Here is a 22,775-nt window from a genome sequence, read left to right as displayed (position 1 = left end):
GTACTATAGTAGTTATATTCTTGTACATAGGGTGCAGTGTTATAGTAGTTATATTCTTGTACATAGGGTGCAGTGTTATATAGTTATATTCTTGAACATAGGAGCAGTATTATAGTAGTTATATTCTTGTACATAGGAGCAGTATTATAGTAGTTATGTTCTTGTACATAGGAGCAGTATTATAGTAGTTATATTCTTGTACATAGGGGCAGTATTATAGTAGTTATATTCTTGTACATAGGGAGCAGTATTATAGTAGTTATATTCTTGTACATACAGTCATATGAAAAAGTTTGGGCACCCCTATTAATCTTAAGCTAAATGTTTTATAAAAATTGTTTTTTTTTGCAACAGCTATTTCAGTTTCATACATCTAATAACTGTTGGACACAGTAATGTTTCTGCCTTTAAATGAGGTTTATTGTACTAACAGAAAATATGCACCTGTCAAATTTTGTTTGAATGCAGATTGCACAAGTATGGGCACCCTTATCATTTTCTTGTTTTAAATAGTCTTACCTACTTTTTACTGACTTACTAAAGGACTTTTTTGGGTTTCGTAACCTCATTGAGCTTTGAACTTCTAAGCTAGGTGTATGCAATCATGAGAAAAGCTACTTAAAGTGGCCACTTGCAAGTTGTTCTCCTGTTTGAATCTCCTCTGAAGAGTGGCATCATAGGCTCCTCAAAACAACTGTCAAATGATCTGAAAACAAAGATTATTCAACATAGTTGTTCAGGGGAAGGATACAAAAATCTGTCTCAGATATTTAACCTGTCAATTTCCACTGTGAGGAACATAGTAAGGAAATGGAAGAACACAGGTACAGTTCTTGTTAAGGCCAGAAGTGGCAGGCCAAGAAAAACATCAGAAAGGCAGAGAAGAAGAATGGTGAGATCAGTCAAGGACAATCCTCAGACCACCTCCAGAGAGCTGCAGCATCAACTTGCTGCAGATGGTGTCACTGTGCATCGGTCAACTATACAACACACTTTGCACAAGGAGAAGCTGTATGGGAGAGTGATGCGAAAGAAGCCGTTTCTGCAAGCACGCCACAAACAGAGTCAGCTGAGGTATGCAAAAGCACATTTGGAGAAACCAATTTCTTTTTGGAAGAAGGTCCTGTGGACTGATGAAACCAAGATTGAGTTGTTTGGTCATACAAAAAGGCGTTATGCATGGCGGCAAAAAACACAATGCGTTGTATAGTTGACAGATACACAGTGACACCATCTGCAGCAAGTTGATGCTGCAGCTCTCTGGAGGTGGTCTGAGGATTGTCCTTGACTGATCTCACCATTCTTCTTCTCTGCCTTTCTGATGTTTCTCTTGGCCTGCCACTTCTGGCCTTAACAAGAACTGTACCTGTGTTCTTCCATTTCCTTACTATGTTCCTCACAGTGGAAATTGACAAGTTAAATCTCTTAGACAGCTTTTTGTATCCTTCCTCTGAACAACTATGTTGAATAATCTTTGTTTTCAGGTCATTTGGCAGTTGTTTTGAGGAGCACATGATGCCACTCTTCAGAGGAGATTCAAACAGGAGAACAACTTGCAAGTGGCCACTTTAAGTAGCTTTTCTCATGATTGCATACACCTAGCTATGAAGTTCAAAGCTCAATGAGGTTACAAAACCAAAAAAAGTGCTTTAGTAAGTCAGTAAAAAGTAGGTAGGAGTATTTAAAACAAGAAAATGATAAGGGTGCCCATACTTATGCACCTGTCAAATTTTGTTTGAATGCAGATTGCACATTTTCTGTTAGTACAATAAACCTCATTTCAAGGCAGAAACATTACTGTGTCCAACAGTTATTAGATATATGAAACTGAAATAGCTGTTGCAAAAAAAAAAACAATTTTTATAAAACATTAAGCTTAAGATTAATAGGGGTGCCCAAACTTTTTCATATGACTGTAGGAGCAGTATTATAGTAGTTATATTCTTGTATATAGGGAGCAGTATTATAGTAGTTATATTCTTGTACATAAGGGCAGTATTATAGGAGTTATATTCTTGTATATAGGAGCAGTATTATAGTAGTTATATTCTTGTACATAAGGGCAGTATTATAGTAGTTATATTCTTGTATATAGGGAGCAGTATTATAGTAGTTATATTCTTGTACATAAGGGCAGTATTATAGTAGTTATATTCTTGTACATAGGGTGCAGTGTTATAGTAGTTATATTCTTGTACATAAGGGCAGTATTATAGTAGTTATATTCTTGTATATAGGGAGCAGTATTATAGTAGTTATATTCTTGTACATAAGGGCAGTATTATAGTAGTTATATTCTTGTACATAGGGGCAGCATTATTGTAGTTATATTCTTGTATATGGACCAGTATTATAGTAGTTAGACACTTGAACATAGGAGCAGTAATATAGTAGTTATATTCTTGTACATAGGGTGCAGAGTTATAGTAGTTATATTCTTGTACATAGGGTGCAGTGTTATAGTAGTTATAGTCTTGTACATAGGGGCAGCATTATTGTAGTTATATTCTTGTATATGGACCAGTATTATAGTAGTTAGACACTTGAACATAGGAGCAGTAATATAGTAGTTATATTCTTGTACATAGGGTGCAGAGTTATAGTAGTTATATTCTTGTACATAGGGTGCAGTGTTATAGTAGTTATATTCTTGTACATAGGGTGCAGAGTTATAGTAGTTATATTCTTGTACATAGGGTAAAGTGTTATAGTAGTTATATTCTTGTACATAGGGGCAGTATTATAGTAGCTATATTCTTGTACATAGGGTGCAGTATTATAGTAGTTATATTCTTGAACATAGGAGCAGTATTATAGTAGTTATATTCTTGTACATAGGGTGCAGAGTTATAGTAGTCATATTCTTGTACATAGGGTGCAGTGTTATAGTAGTTATAGTCTTGTACATAGGGGCAGTATTATTGTAGTTATATTCTTGTATATGGACCAGTATTATAGTAGTTAGACACTTGAACATAGGAGCAGTAATATAGTAGTTATATTCTTGTACATAGGGTGCAGAGTTATAGTAGTTATATTCTTGTACATAGGGTGCAGTGTTATAGTAGTTATATTCTTGTACATAGGGTGCAGAGTTATAGTAGTTATATTCTTGTACATAGGAACAGTATTATAGTAGTTATATTTTTGAACATAGGGGCAGTATTATAGTTGTTATATTCTTGTACATAGGAGCAGTATTATAGTAGCCATATTCTTGTATATAGGGAGCAGTATTATAGTAGTTATAGTCTTTTACATAGGAGCAGTATTATAGTAGTTATATTCTTGAACATAGGGGGCAGTATTATAGTAGTTATATTCTTGTACATAGGGAGCAGTATTATAGTAGTTATATTCTTGTACATAGGGGCAGTATTATAGTAGTTATATTCTTGAACATAGGGGGCAGTATTATAGTAGTTATATTCTTGTACATAGGGAGCAGTATTATAGTAGTTATATTCTTGTACATAGGAGCAGTATTATAGTAGTTATATTCTTGTATATAGGGAGCAGTATTATAGTAGTTATATTCTTGTACATAGGAGCAGTATTATAGTAGTTATATTCTTGTACATAGGGGCAGTATTATAGTAGTTATATTCTTGAACATAGGAGCAGTATTATAGTAGTTATATTCTTGTACATAGGAGCAGTATTATAGTAATGTTCTTGTACATAGGAGCAATATTATAGTAATGTTCTTGTACATAGGAGCAGTATTATAGTAGTTATATTCTTGTACATAGGGGCAGTATTATAGTAGTTATATTCTTGAACATAGGGGGCAGTATTATAGTAGTTATATTCTTGTACATAGGGAGCAGTATTATAGTAGTTATATTCTTGTACATAGGAGCAGTATTATAGTAGTTATATTCTTGTATATAGGGAGCAGTATTATAGTAGTTATATTCTTGTACATAGGAGCAGTATTATAGTAGTTATATTCTTGTACATAGGGGGCAGTATTATAGTAGTTATATTCTTGTACATAAGGAGCAGTATTATAGTCATTATATTCTTGTACATAGGGGGCAGTATTATTGTAGTTATTTTCTTGAATATAGGAGCAGCATTATAGTAGTTATATTCTTGTACAAAGGAGCAGTATTATAGTAGTTATATTCTTGTACATAGGAACAGTATTATAGTAGTTATATTTTTGAACATAGGGGCAGTATTATAGTTGTTATATTCTTGTACATAGGAGCAGTATTATAGTAGCCATATTCTTGTATATAGGGAGCAGTATTATAGTAGTTATAGTCTTTTACATAGGAGCAGTATTATAGTAGTTATATTCTTGAACATAGGGGGCAGTATTATAGTAGTTATATTCTTGTACATAGGGAGCAGTATTATAGTAGTTATATTCTTGTACATAGGGGCAGTATTATAGTAGTTATATTCTTGAACATAGGGGGCAGTATTATAGTAGTTATATTCTTGTACATAGGGAGCAGTATTATAGTAGTTATATTCTTGTACATAGGAGCAGTATTATAGTAGTTATATTCTTGTATATAGGGAGCAGTATTATAGTAGTTATATTCTTGTACATAGGAGCAGTATTATAGTAGTTATATTCTTGTACATAGGGGCAGTATTACAGTAGTTATATTCTTGTACATAGGGGGCAGTATTATAGTAGTTATATTCTTGTACATAAGGAGCAGTATTATAGTCATTATATTCTTGTACATAGGGGGCAGTATTATTGTAGTTATTTTCTTGAATATAGGAGCAGCATTATAGTAGTTATATTCTTGTACAAAGGAGCAGTATTATAGTAGTTATATTCTTGTACATAGGAGCAGTATTATAGTAGTTATATTTTTGAACATAGGGGCAGTATTATAGTTGTTATATTCTTGTACATAGGAGCAGTATTATAGTAGCCATATTCTTGTATATAGGGAGCAGTATTATAGTAGTTATAGTCTTTTACATAGGAGCAGTATTATAGTAGTTATATTCTTGAACATAGGGGGCAGTATTATAGTAGTTATATTCTTGTACATAGGGAGCAGTATTATAGTAGTTATATTCTTGTACATAGGAGCAGTATTATAGTAGTTATATTCTTGTACATAGGGAGCAGTATTCTAGTAGTTATGTTCTTGTACATAGGGGCAGTATTATAGTAGTTATATTCTTGTACATAGGGGCAGTATTATAGTAGCTATATTCTTGTACATAGGGAGCAGTATTCTAGTAGTTATGTTCTTGTACATAGGGGCAGTATTATAGTAGTTATATTCTTGTACATAGGGGCAGTATTATAGTAGCTATATTCTTGTACATAGGGTGCAGTAATATAGTAGTTATATTCTTGAACATAGGAGTTTCATTATAGTAGTTATATTCTTGTACAAAGGGACAGTATTATAGTAGTTATATTCTTGTACATAGGGGCAGTATTATAGTAGTTATTTCCTTGTACATAGGGTGCAGTATTATAGTAGTTATATTCTTGTACATAGGAGCAGTATTATAGTAGTTATATTCTTGTACATAGGGAGCAGTATTATAGTAGTTATATTCTTGTACATAGGGGGCAGTATTATAGTAGTTATATTTTTGTACATTTTGTACATTATTTCCGTGATAACAATAATCTTTACTTTTGGTGGTGGTGGGGTGGCTGTAGATCAGAATGCTCTAATAAAAAGGTTTCTTTAATTTCTGCCTCCAGACAGTGTAAATGCTGTGTGGAGTTATCTTTGCTCTTCAGTCCTCATTCTCACATTGAAAAACACCACAAGCAAAAATTACAGTGGAACAAAGTCCAAAAAATAAAACAAAAAAATATATTGCAAGAAATTCATTTATTAATACAAAAAAAATCAATTGACAACAGACATGGCTAAAACGTGACGAACAGTGCCGCACAGAAAAAGGCAGTAAGAGACAGCATGATGTCTAAAGCTATGCAATAATAAAGACTATAAGTCCCCAGATAGTAATAACAACAGTTCATAAATCAATGTCATCCTGAGAGGACTGTACCTAGTGGTATGCAGCAGGGACTCACGCAATCTCCCGCCCTCCCCAACGTGCGTTTCGGAGGTCTCCTTCCCCCCCTTGAGGAAGGAAGGAGACTTCCGAAACTCCTGGGAACTCCTTCAAGATTGTTGGAAGACCATTCCCAGTGACTACCTCTTGAAGCTCATCAAGAGAATGCCAAGAGTGTGCAAAGCAGTCATCAAAGCTACTTTGAAGAACCTAGAATATAAGACATATTTTCAGTTGTTTCACACTTTTTTGTTAAGTATATAATTTCACATGTGTTAATTCATAGTTTTGATGCCTTCAGTGTGAATGTACAATTTTCATAGTCATGAAAATACAGAAAAATCTTTAAATGAGAAGGTGTGTCCAAACTTTTGGTCTGTACTGTATATATACATAATTAAACTTTGCATTAATTATGTTGCGTTCCAGTGGCAGTATGTGTATTTCTGTTTGTTACTCATTCTCACATTGTACATACACCCATTTGGTTCACTTACCTGCAGAGCTGATTTTCTCTCCAGTGACCTCACATCTTTGCCACCAGATCTGAGCAGGCGTGCAGACCCTCTAGCATTTTTCTGCAGCCGCTTTCTTCTATTGCACTTTCCTTGCTAGAGGAATTTGTATTCTCACGCTGATTAATAATTTTGTTCCATGTTTGCAGTTCACACAGAGAACTTTTACGCCCCTAAGCTTACTATCAAAGTCATACATGCAGCCCTTGAAAAATGCCATTAATTCCAGAACTTTGAGCTCATGTAACTGGAAGATTAGAAAGCAAAAACACCATCATATATTAATTCTAAAGTATGTGTGGGGAAAGCACTAACATTCTGAATTATCATATTATAGAGGGACAAATTGTCGGTATTAAGCTCCGATTCATTAGGCAAAAATTTTGTTTATATCATATTTTACAAAAAATTGTGACTTTTTACATTTTTACACCAATCCCGGTCAGGTCCCAAAACTTATTAAAAAGAGGGTAGAGTTTAGTTGAGAGGGCGAATGGTTGAGCTCGGCTGACTAATTCATTTACTAGTTAATGGAGCCACAACTGGAGTTGATCTGCTACAAACTAAAGTTGTAATGGGGTCACCGATCTGATTGTCTGACCCTCCATATCGCTGATTCCTTACTTTGCCATTATAAGTTCTAATTGTAACAACTTTTAAATACATTCTGTCTCGTTGCCAACAACAACCAATTGTTTCATTTCCTGTGAAATTTATAAGCAGAGTACAATTCTGATAGGCTGCTGTCAGTTTTGTCTTTCTGATAGTTGTGATGTAATAATTGACATGAACCTTATAACCTTCCACAGGACTCAACCTAGAGACATCTTCTTACCTTTTCTTGGAGAATCTTCAGAAATAATGTTCCTCTTTAAGGAACATCCTGTAAGTGAAAGGAACAGGTCATTTAGCCACAACATTGAGAATTCATAAATAATTAGGATTTTCCAGGAAAGGCATTACAATGCACTTAAGACTAAGAATCCTACAAGCCCCAGGTGCAGAAAACTGGCAGTAATCTCCTGAACAGATCCCCTGCCAGTGCTGAGAGATCTGACATTGGGGACATCCAGCTGTGGCTGCCCCAAATTCCATGTGACACTTGGAAACGTAAGGAAAATTCAGACATTATTCAGCACTTAATGTATCCCGACATGGAAGTCTAGGTGCCGGTACTGGGTGTAATTCTCAGTGTCTGCGTTATGCTGTATATACAATATATATATATATATATATATATATATATATATATATATATATATATATATATATATATATACATATATATACATATATATACATACATACAGGGGTTTGGACAAAATAGTGGAATAGTGGAAACACCTGGAAATATCAACAAAAGTTAGTTTAATATGGTGTAGGTCCACCTTTTGCGGCGATTATAGCCTCAATTCTCCGAGGTATGGATTAATACAAGGTGTGAATTGTTTCCAAAGGAATTTTAGCCCATTCTGCAGTTAAAACACCCTCCAGTTCTTTGAGCGACGATGGTGGCGGAAATCAACGTCTAACTTGAATCTCTAAAATCGACCATAAATGCTCAATAATATTGAGGTCTGGGGATTGTGGGGGCCAGATGAGATGCTCAACTTCATTAGAATGTTCCTCGTGCCATGCTTTAATGATTCTAGCTGTATGAATTGGTGCATTATCATCCTGAAAGATGGCGTTCCCCTCCGGGAACAGTGCTTGAACCATTGGATGCACTTGGTCGGCCAAAATGCCTAAAAAATCTCAGCTGTTAATTCTTCCATGAAGGGATATCATTGGCCCGGCGGATCTCCATGAAATAGCACCCCAGATCATCACAGAACCTCCGCCATGATTTATGGTAGGGAGAAGGCAGTCTGGATGGAATGCTTCTTTCGGCTGTCTCCAAGCGTACACTCGGCTGGAGGTCGGAAATAGAGTAAACTTTACCCACACTCCTCGCTCTGGCAACAGACATGGTGGAGGAGTGGGTATCCTTCTTTCTAAAAACTGTTTTTTCAACCCTATCCAAACCCCACCCTCCCTTATCCTCCCTTCTTTTGAGGTTCACTCTGTCCGTATCTATGCTCCCTCCAATCTCCAAATAGCTGTCATATACCGACCACCGGTCTCAGCCACTGCCTTCATCGACCAATTCTCCACCTGGCTCCTTCACTTTCTCTCCGCTGACATCCCCACCATCATCAAGCTACTGGCCCTTACTTCATCCTTTGGACTCACCCAGTGGTCCTCCACAGCCACCCACACAGACGGACATACACTAGACCTCATCTTCACCCGCCTCTGTTCCTTATCTAATCTTGCAACCTCTCCCTTCCCCCTAACTGACCACCATCTACTCACCTTCTCATCCTTGTCCTCCTCACCTGCCCCCCATGTCCAGCCATTACCACATCCACGCAGAAACCTCGCACATCTAGACAGTCACAGACTCTCAGACTCTCTCCTACCCCTGTCCTCCATATCTTCACTCCACGACACGGACAGCGCCACCGCATTCTATAACTACACTCTCACATCAGCCATAGACTCAGTCGCCCCTCTCATGCATGGCAAAGTGCGACAAACCAATAGGCAACCTTGGCATAACAATCTCACAAAAAAACTTAGACAAGCATCCAGGGTTGCAGAGCGACGTTGGAAGAAAACACGCCTGCCAGACGACTTCACTGCTTTCAAACAAGCTACATTTGACTTCAAATTAGCCCTCACCTCCGCTAAACAGACCTATTTCACTAACCTTGTATCTTCACTATCCCACAACCCAAAACAACTGTTCAGCACATTTAACTCCCTCCTCCGCACACCACTGCCACCCCCAACTCCCCTCATCTCCTCCGAGGACTTTGCCACCTACTTCAAAAACAAGGCAAACCCTAACTGCTCCACGTCCCCAACCACTCCATATACCAGACCTCTGCCCTTCCCTAATAACCTCCCTCTCCAACATCACTGAAGGAGAGCTTACTCGCCTCTTCTCCAAATCACACCTCACCACCTGTGCACTTGACCCCATCCCCTCCCACTTGCTCCCCAACCTCACTAACATGCTCATTCCAGCCCTAACCCATCTCTTCAACCTATCGCTATCTTCTGGTACCTTCCCCTCTGCCTTCAAACATGCCACCATCAGACCCATCCTCAAAAAAACTAATCTTGACCCAACTGCTATGCCCAGCTACCGCCCCATATCACTGCTCCCGTTTGCTTCAAAACTCCTTGAGCAGCATGTCCATGCTCAAATTTCCTCCCACCTCTCATCTAACTCTCTCCTTGACAACCTCCAATCTGGCTTCCACCCCAACCACTCCACCGAAACTGCCCTGACAAAAATTACTAATGACTTACTCACAGCCAAAGCTAACAGACAGTTCTCCATCCTCCTCTTTCTTGACCTGTCCTCTGCTTTTGACACAGTCGATCACTGCCTACTGCTACAGATTCTTTCTTCCCTTGGAATCAAAGACCTTGCCCTGTCCTGGATTGCCTCATACCTTTCCGACCGCACATTTAGCGTCTCCCACTCCCACACTACCTCCTCATCCCGCCCTCTCTCTGTTGGAGTCCCTCAAGGCTCTGTCCTAGAGCCTTACTTTTTTCCATCTATACCCTTGACCTAGGGCAACTCAAAGTCCCATGGCTTCCAGTACCATCTGTATGCGGACGACACTCAGATCTACCTCTCTGGCTCAGATGTCGCCTCTCTTCTGTCCAGAATCCCGGAGTTTCTGTCAGCCATATCCTCCTTCTTCACCTCTCGCTTCCTAAAACTCAATGTAGACAAAACCGAACTCATCATCTTTCCCCCATCTCACGTATCCCCCCTACCTGATCTATCGATTATGGTAAACGGCATCACGTTCTCTCCCGCACCTGAAATCCGCTGCCTCGGGGTAACTCTCGACTCTGCCTTGTCCTTCAAACCGCATGTTCAAACTCTTGCCACCTCTTGTCGCCTCCAACTCAAAAATATTGCCAGAATCCGTCCCTTCCTCACCCCACAATCTACTAAGAACTCTTGTGCATGCCCTTATCATCTCCCGCCTCGACTACTGCAACACCCTCCTCTGTGGCCTCCCCGCTAACTCTCTTGCACCACTCCGTTCTGTCCTCAACTCTGCTGCCCGGCTAATCCACCTCTTTCCTCGCTACTCCCCCGCTTCTCCCCTTTGCAAATCCCTCCACTGGCTCCCAATTCCCCAACGAATCCAGTTCAAACTACTAACACTGATCTACAAAGCCATCCACAACCTGTCCCCTCCCTATATCTCTGAACTAATCTCCCAATACCTTCCCTCACGTAATCTCCGATCCTCCCAAGACCTCCTACTCTCCACCACTTATTCGGTCCTCACACAACCGCCTCCAAGATTTCTCCCGAATATCCCCCATCCTCTGGAATTCCATGCCTCAACACGTCCGACTATCCACCACCCTCGGATCCTTCAGACGGAACCTGAAAACCCATCTCTTCAAGAAAGCCTACAGCCTGCAATAACCATTCTGCGGCCTCGCCATCGCCAGAGCAGCCACCTCACCACCGCCAGAGCTGCTGCACCTCCGACCTTGTCTCTTCCCCACTATCCCATAGAATGTAAGTCCGCAAGGACAGGGTCCTCTCTCCCCTCTGTACCAGTCTGTCACTGTAAACGTGTTTACTGTAAACGATATTTATAACCCTGTATGTAACCCCTTTCTCATGTACAGCACCATGGAATTAATGGTGCTATATAAATAAATAATAATAATAATAATAATAAACGATGATTCGTCTGAGAATATCACGTTTCCACTGCTCGAGGGACCAATTCTGGAGGTTTCTACACCACTCTAAACGCTTGGAAACATTTGTCATTGAGAGCAGCGGTTTTCTAATTGCAGCTCTTCCGTGGAATCCAGATTTGTGCGGCTCCCGACGAACAGTTTTCGTGGAAACTGGGTTCTGTAGGTGTTCATTGAGCTCAGCAGTGATTTTCGGAGCCGTGGTCTTGCGATCCTCTCTCACAATTCGCTTTAGAGTCCGACGGTCTCTCTCAGTCAACTTCGACTTTCAGCCGGACCGGTGCTTTGCTGCGGTCGTTTTTCCTTCTCTTTGAAACGCAGACATTACTTTGGAGACAGTACCTCTTGACACGCCAAGCATTCGGTCACTTTCTGTTACACTAGCGCCTGCCATACGAGCACCAACAATTTGGCCTCTTTGAAAATCTGAGAGGTCTGCCATTGGTATCAGGTTTTCATCAATGTACTTACAATTCAGCAAGGCAAACAGTTAATTTACATACACATATCACATGACACAAATAATCAACTACAAAACATTGCCATATGTCACAGTTTGCATGTTTATAACATGTTCGAAGATTATTATGCCAAAATGTTAGGTGTTTCCATTATTTTGTCCAACCCCTGTATATATATACATACATATACTAGATGGTAACCCGATTCTAACGCATCGGGTATTCTAAAATATGGATATAGTTTATTTATGAAGATTTTAGAATAATACATTGAATACACAGGATTCGTCTGGCCACGACCAATTAGCGAAGCGTGGTTCAAATCCCACGCCAATTCACGGCCAGACTGTCGCTGATTTTTCGCGGCCGGCCACATAGTATATAGCACAGCCACGTAGTATATAACATCCCACATATTAAATAGCACAGCCACGTAGTATATTGCACAGCCACGTAGTATATAGCACAGCCACGTAGTATATAGCACAGCCATGTAGTATAAAGCACAGCCCATGGAGTGTATAACAGCCCACATAGCATATAACACAGCCACGTAGTATATAACAGCCCACGCACGCAGTATATAACACAGGCCACGTAGTGTACAACACAGGCCACATAGTGTATAACACAGACCACGTAGTGTATAACACAGGCCACGTAGTATATTGCACAGCCCACGCAGTATATAGCACAGCCCACGTAGTATATTGCACAGCCCACGTAGTATATTGCACAGCCAACGTAGTATATTGGACAGTTCAAGTATTATATTGCACAGCCCACGTAGTATATTGCACAGCCCACGTAGTATATTGCACAGCCCATGCAGTATATTGCACAGCCCACGTAGTATATTGCCCAGCCCACGTAGTATATTGCCTAGCCCACATAGTATATTGCACAGCCCACGTAGTATATTGGACAGCCACGTAGTATATTGGACAGCCACGTAGTATATTGCACAGCCCACGTAGTATATAGCAATGTGAGCATCATATCCCTGTTAAAAAAAAGAATTAAAATAAAAAATAGTTATATACTCACCTTCCGTTGGCCCTCGGATCCAGGCGAAGCGGTTACCGACGCTTCTCTCGCGCGGTCCGGTCTTAAGAGTGCATTGCGGTCTTGCGAGATGATGATGTATCAGTCTCGCGAGGCCGCTACGTCATCATCTCGCGAGATCGCAATGCATGGAGCGGTCACCCGAGGGTCGAGAGGAGCAGGAAAGGCCTGTTCTGGATCCGAGGGGCCGACGGACGGTGAGTATATAACGATTTTTTTTTTTTATTATTATTTTTAACATTAGATCTTTTTACTATTGATGCTGCATAGGCAGCATCAATAGTAAAAAGTTGGTCACACAGGGTTAATAGCAGAGTTAACGGAGTGCGTTACACCGTGGCATAACGCGGTCCGCTAGCGCTGCCATTAACCTTGTGTGAGCGCTGACTGGAGGGGATTATGGAGCGGGCACTGACTGCGGAGAGGAAAGAGCGGCAATTTTGCAGCCGGACTGTGCCCGTCGCTGATTGGTCGTGGCTAGTGTTGAGCATTCCGATACTGCAAGTATCGGGTATCGGCCGATACTTGCTGTATCGGAATTCCGATACCGAGATCCGATATTTTTGTGATATCGGGTATCGGTATCGAAACAACATTAATGTAAAAATGTGTAAAAGAGAGCATTAAAATAAAAAATATTGCTATACTCACCTCTCCGACGCAGCCTGCACCTTACCGAGGGAAGCGGCAGCGTTCTTTGTTTAAAATTCGCGCTTTTCTTTCCTTTACGTGAGTCCCGGCTTGTGATTGGTTGCGTGCCGCCCATGTGACCGGGACGCAACCAATCACAGCAAGCCGTGACGTAATTTCAGGTCCTTCAGGATTTTAAAATTACGTTCCGGCGTTGTGATTGGTTGCGTCGCAGTCACATGGGCGACGCAACCAATCACAGCAAGCCGTGACGTAATTTCAGGTCCTTAAGGATTTTAAAATTACGTCCCGGCTTTGTGATTGGTTGCGTCGCAGTCACATGGGAGACGCAACCAATCACAAGCCGTGACGTCACGGGAGGCTGGACACGCGCGCATTTTAAAATGGGCGCGTGTCCAGCCTCCCGTGACGTCCCGGCTTGTGATTGGTTGCGCCGCGGTCAACCAATCACAAGCCGGGAGGCTGGACACGCGCGCATTTTAAAATTTTAAAATGGGCGCGTGTCCAGCCTCCCGTGACGTCCCGGCTTGTGATTGGTTGCGCCGCGGTCAACCAATCACAAGCCGGGAGGCTGGACACGCGCGCATTTTAAAATGCGCGCGTGTCCAGCCTCCCGGCTTGTGATTGGTTGATCGCGGCGCAACCAATCACAAGCCGGGACGTCACGGGAGGCTGGACACGCGCCCATTTTAAAAAGCGCGCGTGTCCAGCCTCCCGTGACGTCACGGCTTGTGATTGGTTAATGGCGGCCATGTTGCCGGGACGCGGACCAATCACAGCAAGCCGTGACGTAATTTCGTCACGGCTTGCTGTGATTGGTCCGCGTCCCGGCAACATGGCCGCCCTGACCAATCACAAGCCGGGACTTCACGTAACCAAGTAAAAGCGCGAATTTTAAACAAACAACGCTGCCGGTTCCCTCGCTGAGGTCCAGGCTGCGTCGGACAGGTGAGTATAGCGATATTTTTTATTTTAATTCTTTCTTTTACACATTTATATGGATCCCAGGGCCTGAAGGAGAGTTTCCTCTCCTTCAGACCCTGGGAACCATCAGGAATACCGTCCGATACTTGAGTCCCATTGACTTGTATTGGTATCGGGTATCGGATTGGATCCGATACTTTGCCGGTATCGGCCGATACTTTCCGATACCGATACTTTCAAGTATCGGACGGTATCGCTCAACACTAGTCGTGGCTGTTTTGCCGTGACCAATCAGCGACTTGGGATTTCCGTGACAGACAGACAGAAAGACAGACGGACGGAAATGACCCTTAGACAATTATATAGTAGAATATATATATATATATATATATATATATATACATACACACACACACACACACACATATGCATACACTGCACAGTACCACTCCTCCTGTCCTGTATCTATACACTGCACAGTACCACTCCTCCTGTCCTGTATCTATACACTGCACAGTACCACTCCTCCTGTCCTGTATATATACACTGCACAGTACCACTCCTCTTGTCCTGTATATATACCCTGCACAGTACCACTCCTCCTGTCCTATATATATATATACACTGCACAGAACCACTCCTCCTGTCCTGTATATATACACTGCACAGTACCACTCCTCCTATCCTGTATATACACTGCACAGTACCACTCCTCCTGTCCTGTATATACACACTGCACAGTACCACTCCTCCTGTCCTGTATATATACACTGCACAGTACCACTCCTCCTGTATATATACACTGCACAGTACCACTCCTCCTGTCCTGTATATATACACTGCACAGTACCACTCCTCCTGTCCTGTATATATACACTGCACAGTACCACTCCTCCTGTCCTGTATATATACACTGCACAGTACCACTCCTCCTGTCCTATATATATACACTGCACAGAACCACTCTTCCTGTAATGTATATAGGGTGTAATACTCAGTATCTTGTTTTGTATTATATATATATATACATATATATATATATATATATATAATTATATTATATAAATATATATATATATAATACTGTGCAATTAATGATATGTGCAGAATAACAAATAATGGAAGGTTACAACCATCCATTTAAATGAGACGTGGTTCTTTGGTCGTGTTTTCCTGTCGTCCTGTGCGCCTGTCGTTCTGTGCTGTATTTCCGTGGTCCTATTTTTCTATGGTCCAATTTCTTCTGCGGTTCTGTTTTCCTGCTTTCCTCTGGTCCTGTTTTCTTGTGGTCCTCTCGTCCTGTATTCCTGTGCTCCTGTATTCCTATTTTAATGTTCTCCCGTGGTCCGGTTCTCCCGTGGTCCTGTGCGTAGCATGAATTTTCTGGGAATTACATCATGTGAAGCCTAATAATGAAGCGCTCGCTGTGCTGCCTGTAATAAATTTGCCAATTTTGTAGATGTATAATTATAATAACCCGCAGGCTGATTACAGAGCAGTGACACCAGATCTGCGGCCTCAGCAAAGAACAACTACTAACACAATAATAATTATCTTTCTGTATTGCCGACACATACCGCCTCCTTTTACAATTCAGAGGAGTCAGTCGTCATCATCGTCACGTGAAGCCAGGACAAAACATCCAATGAATGGAAAGAATGGGAAAAATGTGTCGTTAATTGTCAGACGCACGCTGGGTCCAAATGTCGATACAGATTTGTGGTTGATAAAATAAAAGGCCCCCGGCAGCATCACCTGCCCCCAATACTAGATTATTTATACTGGAGCTGTTAACCCTGCAGCTGCCCGAGGACCCAGAAGAGAAGTGGTGTCCGCGTTACATATATGTGCCCCCTCCCCACCAGTTATATCTAATTATATAAGTATTACAGCCTAGTCCTAGAGCAATTACACAGACCAAAAAAACAAACAGAAAATGGTCATATTTATTGTACAAAAATAAACACACTTTTGGAGGAAAATGGGGGTGCGTCTTATAGTTTGAATGTAATTTACCAGGGGGAGGGCCGTGGTGGGGTGGGGTCACGGAAGGCAGGGTCCCTGCTTGTGGCGTTAGAAGTGGTGTGATGAGGCAGGAGTGGATTCCCTGCTGTTCACATTGTTTTAAAAGCGTTGGGTTTCAGGAAAATGGCCACCAGAAGTGGCACATGCGCAGATTGGGATCTCGGCTCAGCCGAGATCTCAGTCTGCGGGTACACTGCCGATGGCGTCTGTCAACCTGAAGCACACCTCTTGGAAATCAATGTACTCTACTCTGCCATACCGCCAACACCCCACTTTGTAGCTCAGGACCCGCAGCCTTGCACCACAGGGACAACCCCACCTCCCAACCAGTGCCTGCAGCATCGCCCCATTTCTGTCGCCCACCTCCTGCAGCAGGGACCCTGCCTCCTGTGACTCCACTCCCCCCCCCCCAGGTAAGCTACCGTAAATATGGATTGTAATATAAGACAGACCCCATTGTAGTTTAAAAAAAAAAAAAAGTTCCTATTTTTATGCCCAAAATTTTGGGTGCATCTTATAGTCTGAAAAATACGATAATTTCAGCTGCAGCAGGTCCATGGGTCCAGGTGTAATTATGTAGAAAGGAAAAAAGTGGAAAATCCACGCTGCTGGTACATAACAGGCAAATCCATGTCCACACTAGGAGATTATGCATTTATTATGTCTACGTGTTCGCATTTCAAAGTGTCATACTACTTCATCAAAACAAAAAAACACATCTTGTAGGAATTCACGCTCTCAGGTAGACATTAGGCAGCGTTCACACAGGCAATACGGCTTTATTGCTTTCATAAAACCCCAAGAGATTTAAAACAAAAAAACGGCCCCTTCTGTCACAGCAAATAAACAGTTAATTCAGCAGCACCTATACTGCATGTCAGTGCGGCTCCCCCAACAGATTACAGTACTTTCTAACTTCATACACAGAAGAAGCCGTTCCCCAGAGTCACGGTATCACCTTCACTTTGAGCTCCAGCAGCTTCCAGCTTCAAACAGGAGTGTTCAACTCTGGGCACAGTTCACACTGAGCAGGCTGCAGCTTCCACACGGTTGTCTGCAGCTCCAGAACACAGACTGCTTAGCTTTCCCATCTGACCCGTCCAGAGAGAGACCCGATACATCACTCTCTCAGCTACAGCTCACATTTTGGCTGGGCACTCACCAGCTCCAGCACACAGACTGCTCAGCTTTCCTATCTGACTTGTGTAGTCTCAATCCAGTGAGAAACCATGACACACACCTCTCAGGTACAGCTCACATTTTGGCTGGTCACTCACCAGCTCCAGCACACTTGACTCTGCTCAACATCCAGCAGACTGACACACCTAGTAAACCCATGTAAGAGTGGTGGACTGAGTTGTCATCAGGGGCAGGAAAGCGACATTAATCGCGTTACATAAATGTCATGCGTTTTATACCTACATTGTGTCAAGTGAAGTGTCAACTATGTATTACGGTTTTAGGTGTATACGTTGGTATTGTAATGTGTAATGCATAAGTAGTTTTTAGTGTATAAGTATGGAGTAACTCATACGTTAAAACATAAAGTAGAGATTAGAGGGTAAGATAAACTTTGGTATGCCTTATAAGTGTAACCTGGTTAATGTATCGTGTGGGACAACTATAGTTAGTATAATAGGCATAGGTTGCAGTAGGAATATAGGGAATGTGAAGTATAACATCAGTAGTATAATACTTAGTGTTTTGAGGGTGATCTGCCCAGTTACATGTAGTAGGGACAGATATAGTTAAAGTTGGGACTAACCCATACTGGGAGGGCAAGCCCTAGTAAAAATGGACTGCTTAAGGTACCGTCACATTAAGCGACGCTGCAGCGATAGCGACAACGATGCCGATCGCTGCAGCGTCGCTGTTTGATCGCTGGAGAGCTGTCACACAGACCGCTCTCCAGCGACCAACGATGCCGAGGTCCCCGGGTAACCAGGGTAAACATCGGGTTGCTAAGCGCAGGGCCGCGCTTAGTAACCCGATGTTTACCCTGGTTACCAGCGTAACAGTAAAAAAAACAAACAGTACATGCTCACCTGCGCGTCCCCCAGCGTCTGCTTCCTGACACTGACTGAGCTCCGGCCCTAACAGCACAGCGGTGACGTCACCGCTATGCTTTCACTTTCACTTTAGGGCCGGATCTCAGTCAGAGCAGGAAGCAGACGCTGGGGGACGCGCATGTAAGTATGTACTGTTTGTTTTTTTTACTTTTACGCTGGTAACCAGGGTAAACATCGGGTTACTAAGCGCGGCCCTGCGCTTAGTAACCCGATGTTTACCCTGGTTACCAGTGTAAAACATCGCTGGTATCGTTGCTTTTGGTGTCAAACACAACGATACACGGCGATCGGACGACCAAATAAAGTTCTGGACTTTATTCAGCGACCAGCGACATCACAGCAGGATCCTGATCGCTGCTGCGTGTCAAACTAAACGATATCGCTAGCGAGGACGCTGCAACGTCACGGATCGCTAGCGATATCGTTTAGTGTGACGGTACCTTTACTGATAGTAGATCAGATAGAGAAGTGTAGTAACTAACCAAGGTCAAATTCAAGTTGCAGTGGGCAAGCATCCACTGTTTGGGGCAGTGGGAGGTTTTACTGGGATCCCTTGTGGACATTCCTGCAACATCCGGAGCTCAGGGCTCGATACCAGTACTGTGAAGAGTGCATTATCCTCTGGCATACAGGGGATGATTGACACGGAAAAACGTAAATGGAAGATTAACGGATCTTGGGTGCACTGCAGAACTGGACGGGAAATCCCTGGGGCTGACAGAGTCAGTAAATATAGGGATAGTCCAGGAGGAAAGGATAGTGATGCTGGAAACGCACTGTATAAAGAAACAAGAAGTGTTGTGCCCGATACTGCGTGCTACAATCTGATGAACTTAAACTGTCCAGTAAACTTTTGGTTGATAAAACTAACTGCATGTTCACCAAGTTCACCCACATGCACAGCAGCTGTCCAAACGCGCATGTCGCCTGAGCGTTGACTATTTTATTCTTGATAATGTTATAAATAAAGATTTAATATTTTATTACAATAATGTAGTGTATGTCATATATATAGGAGTCTTAGGTTGTCTGAAATCCACCCCATTGCCAACTCTAAGGGGTATTTCCAGCTCATACATATGCACACATACTACCCATCGTGTTCTATAGCCAACAGCATATTTAAAGGGGTAGTCACATCTTGTTAATTTATGGCATAAGCTCGTGAATAGAGCCACATTGCACGCGTCTGTCGGTATAGAGGTGGACACAATTCCCCTTCATTTGTGTTCTGACCACGTCTCCACCATCGGCCGCTTGCGAGGAGCCTCATTTTTTAGTTGATGCCGGTCCTTTTACTGGGATGTGCATTTACAATAGATTGATGATATCTGATAGATATACCATTAATGTAGAAGATGCCAATAGCCCTTTAAATATGGGACATCACCGCTGCTGACAGTCCAAGAACACGATGGGTCATCACAGCATGGAGATAATTAAACATCTATCAGGAACATCCCGGCACACAATCATCCGGCCTCCACTATTTCTGGATGAGTCATCAGTCTAGATCCATAGATTTCTGGTAATGACGGCTCCACTTCCCGCAAATTAAACTACTCTGTAATAATGTCACTAATGAGACGAGCTCAGTCCGAGCCACCAAATGACTCACAACAAAAAGTATAACGAAGGATATACAGTGCCTGATCAAGAAAATACCCATGTTATACCAGCATGATCCATATCATTATGTACAGGAGATGCTCAGGTTATACATATATAAATTATATACAGGAGATACTCAGGTTATACCAGCTGTACATATATAATTATTTACAGGAGGTACCCAGGTTATACCAGCTGTACATATACAATTTTATGCTGGAGATGCCTAGGTTATACCAGCTGTACATGTGTCATTATATAAAGGAGATGCCCAGGTTATACCAGCTGTACATTTATAATTATATGCAGGAGATGCCCAGGTTATACCGGCTGTACATATATAATTATATGCAGGAGATGCCCAGGTTATACCGGCTGTGTATATATACTTATACTGTATACAGGAGATGTCCAGGTTATACCAGATGCACATATATAATTATATGCAGGAGATGCCCAGGTTATACCGGCTGTACATATTATATGCAGGAGATGCCCAGGTTATACCAGCTGTTCATATATAATTATATACAGGAGATGCCCAGGTTATACCGGCTGTACATATATAATTATATACAGGAGATGCCCAGGTTATACCAGCTGTACATGTGTCATTATATAAAGGAAATGCCCAGGTCATACCAGGTGCACATATATAATTATATGCAGGAGATGCCCAGGTTATACCGGCTGTACATATATAATTATATGCAGGGGATGCCCAGGTTATACCGGCTGTACATATATAATTATATGCAGGAGATGCCCATGTTACACCAGCTGCACATATAGTCTTTAGTAAGCAAATACAAATAAAAATACAAACATGAAGCACTGCAGGGCAGGTAGTCACTCTATAATGATGCTGAACATACAGGAAATTTGGGGCTGTGGGGAGTGCTGTCAGTATACAGACAGCGGGACAGTTTAAGGGCCCAATGTAGGAAGAGGATTAAGTAAATATATTCATGTATATACTGGTAATTAGGGTTGAGCGAAACGGATCGGTCAATTTCATAAATCGACGACTTTCGGCAAAGTCGGGTTTCGTGAAACCCGAGCCGATCCCAGTGTGGGATCGGCCATGCGGTCGGCGATCTTCGCGCCAAAGTCGCGTTTCATATGACGCGTTCAGCGCCATTTCTCAGCCAATGAAGGTGGACGCAGAGTGTGGGCAGAGTGATGACATAGGTCTCGGTCCCCACCATCTTAGAGAAGGGCATTACAGTGATTGGCTTGCTTTCAGTGGCGTCACAGGGGGTATAAAGGGGCGTGCACGCCGACCGCCATCTTACTTCTGCCGATCTTAGCATAGGGAGAGGTTGCTGCAGCTTCCTCAGAAGCAGGGATATTGTTAGGGAGGAAAGATTAACCCCCAAACCGCTTGTGCTGTAGCGATTTCCACTGTCCAACACCACCTTTTCTTTGCAGGGACAGTGGAGGCTATATTTCTGTGCATCAGCTCTGTAGCTTATAAGGCTCCCTGATAGCTGCATTGCTGTTTGTACACCGCTGTGCAAACCAACTGCTTTTTTCAAAGCAAAAATCCTGTTGCTTCTTTCTGCACAGTTCTCTTGTTTCTTTGTCCACACTCTTGTGTGTAGCAGTCCTTTTTATTGCTGTCATACTTGTCCTTTGATCATTGTAGGGAGATTGAAATTCTACTACAGCCCTTGTATTTTTTGATATATCTGCCAGCCACTTTCTGCCAATCAAACTGTGTAGTGTAATACAGTGGGCCTGATTTTTCTGCTGTCTCCCACACATAAAAAGGGAGATTTATATTGCCACTGAGTGCATCTGCGTCAGTCCCGTTTGTGGCATATCTGTCAGCCACTTTCTGACACTGAAACTGTGTAGTGTAATACAGTGGGCCTGATTTTCCCAGCAGTCTCCCACACCTATAAAGGGAGATTTCTATTGCCACTGAGTGCATCTGCATCAGTCCTGTTTGTGGCATATCTGCCAGCCACTTTCTGACACTCAAACTGTGTAGTGTAATACAGTGGGCCTGATTTTTTCTGCATTCTCCCACACATAAAAAGGGAAATTTCTATTGCCACTAAGTGCATCTGGGTCAGTCCTGTTTGTGGCATATCTGTCAGCCACTTTCTGACACTGAAACTGTGTAGTGTAATACAGTGGGCCTGATTTTCCCAGCAGTCTCCCACACCTATAAAGGGAAATTTCTATTGCCACTAAGTGCATCTGCATCAGTCCTGTTTGTGGCATATCTGTCAGACACTTTCTGACACTGAATCTGCGTAGTGTAATACACTGGGCCTGATTTTCCCAGCAGTCTCCCACACCTATAAAGGGAAATTTCTATTGCCACTAAGGGCATCTGCGTCAGTCCTGTTTGTGGCATATCTGTCAGCCACTTTCTGACACTGAAACTGTGTAGTGTAATACAGTGGGCCTGATTTTCCCAGCAGTCTCCCACCCACACCTATAAAGGGAAATTTCTATTGCCACTAAGGGCATCTGCGTCAGTCCTGTTTGTGGCATATCTGTCAGCCACTTTCTGACACTGAAACTGTGTAGTGTAATACAGTGGGCCTGATTTTCCCAGCAGTCTCCCACACCTATTAAGGGAAATTTCTATTGCCACTAAGGGCATCTGCGTCAGTCCTGTTTGT

General features: G+C 42.1%; 1 long non-coding RNA gene across 1 annotated transcript in view; it reads right to left on the bottom strand.

The window, feature by feature from the left end:
• LOC143809775 (uncharacterized) overlaps window positions 1-22,775 on the bottom strand; it is a 142,636-nt gene that overhangs the window by 55,300 nt on the left and 64,561 nt on the right. The window contains exon 3 of the long non-coding RNA XR_013222448.1: window positions 7,372-7,419. This is a non-coding gene — a long non-coding RNA (uncharacterized LOC143809775). The remainder of the gene's footprint in view (window positions 1-7,371; window positions 7,420-22,775) is intronic.

This window comes from Ranitomeya variabilis, chromosome 2 (genome assembly GCF_051348905.1).
Source record: "Ranitomeya variabilis isolate aRanVar5 chromosome 2, aRanVar5.hap1, whole genome shotgun sequence".
NCBI lineage: Eukaryota > Metazoa > Chordata > Amphibia > Anura > Dendrobatidae > Ranitomeya > Ranitomeya variabilis.
The sequence above is the reverse complement of the archived record's forward strand: the minus strand, read 5'-3'. Positions and strand labels throughout refer to the sequence as shown.